The following is a 1562-nucleotide window of genomic DNA, read 5'->3' as shown; positions in this document are numbered from 1 at the left end:
ATTAGAGATGATTGGGAAAGTACAAGGGAGAACATCACTTTGATAATGTTCACAGGCTTCCTTAAGTTCAGTCTGCAACCCAAAACACTGTCATGAAGGACATTTGATGACTTCTTCCAAAGAAACACATGAGAGTCTCTGGATTCTTCACCTCAAGATGTAGTTACATGGTCATAGAGTAAGAAAAATAGGTAATAGCTTTGCGAATAATGTCTCAAAAAGCAACTTACCTTCCTTCCATTCTTCTTATGTGTGGTGATAAGCTGTCTGTGGCAAAGAGATACATCTCCTGAGTCAGTTGTCAATAAGAAACATGCTTAGTAGAGAGACCACATGGAAGCAGACTCCTGTGGAAGATTTCTCAGGTGAAGAATGACCTGTGGTTTCTTGTACTTAGATCTGCCCTGCATGTCACTCCTTTGAGTCAGGTTCTTCATAAGCCTGTAATCAGCAATTGGCCAGTATCCAGTATCCAATCTCTCATTTTCTGGTCATACCAACTCCTCTTCACTGTTAGTGATTGTTTTTTGTTGTTGTTGCTGTTTGTTTTTTAAATTTTTAAAAATTCTTTTGTCCAGAAAGCGAACAATTTCAAGCAATGTGAGCTAGTGCCGGAGGATTATCTTAGTATAATATCTAAAGTTTTGTTTGCACAACTAAACAATGAAGAAGCAATAAACTATGAGGAAAATGATCAAATCAGGTGGAACTGCAGAATAGTGATTCAAAAATACATCAGATAAGAATTTAGGCTTTGAAACTAGAAGATTTCCTTCTGTAAGAAATCTAGGCTAGGCAAGGATCCAGGGAATGTGTGCCCTCCAGACTCCTGGGACACCCTCTTTACTGCTACATTGGCCAAGAATGAGGTCAACTCAGCATACAGCAGTGGAGTCAAGAAGAAAGAACTCAAGATGCTGTCTTCAGAGAACTGGCTAAATTTGCTACTTCAAAGGTAGAAATGAAGGGAACGAAAAAAGCAGCAGAGGAGGGCACATCTTCAATAAAATTCATGAAACTAGAATCGGAAGGCAGAAAAAAGGAAACATCGAAACTAAGACAGTGATAATTTAGTTGTTGTGACTGCTGAACAGTCATTGGTGTACCTGGCCTCTGAAAAAGCAGGAGAGAAAGGAGGCAGGTTGGTTTGGTCTTTTGTCTCCTCAGTAGTTCCTACACCACTTTTTTAAATGAGACAGCATAATTTCAATAGCTATTTTGCAAAGGCAAGAGTAGTAGTCACAGGGCATTGTAAATATTTCTTAATTTTGTCCTGTGTTTGTAGGATTGGAATGTGTTGATAAAATGGAAGCTCTTGAAAGTATGTATTATATACATGTGTGCAAGTGTCAATTAGTACCTGACCTAGATGTCCAGATTCTTTCTATATCACTCTTTATCTTATATCTTGAATCAAGGACTCCCATAGGAAACCAGAAATCACCTGTTGTGCTATTCTCCTTAACTCTCTTTCACCAGCATCTCTTATTTTTTTTTAGTTTATTCTCATTAGAACCTTTCTTTTTATTTTATTTTTTACTGAATGTTTTATCTACATGTTA

The sequence above is a fragment of the Grammomys surdaster genome, unplaced genomic scaffold, assembly GCF_004785775.1.
Source record: "Grammomys surdaster isolate TR1022 unplaced genomic scaffold, NIH_TR_1.0 123888, whole genome shotgun sequence".
Taxonomy (NCBI): Eukaryota; Metazoa; Chordata; class Mammalia; order Rodentia; family Muridae; genus Grammomys; species Grammomys surdaster.
This window is presented reverse-complemented; position numbering follows the sequence as displayed.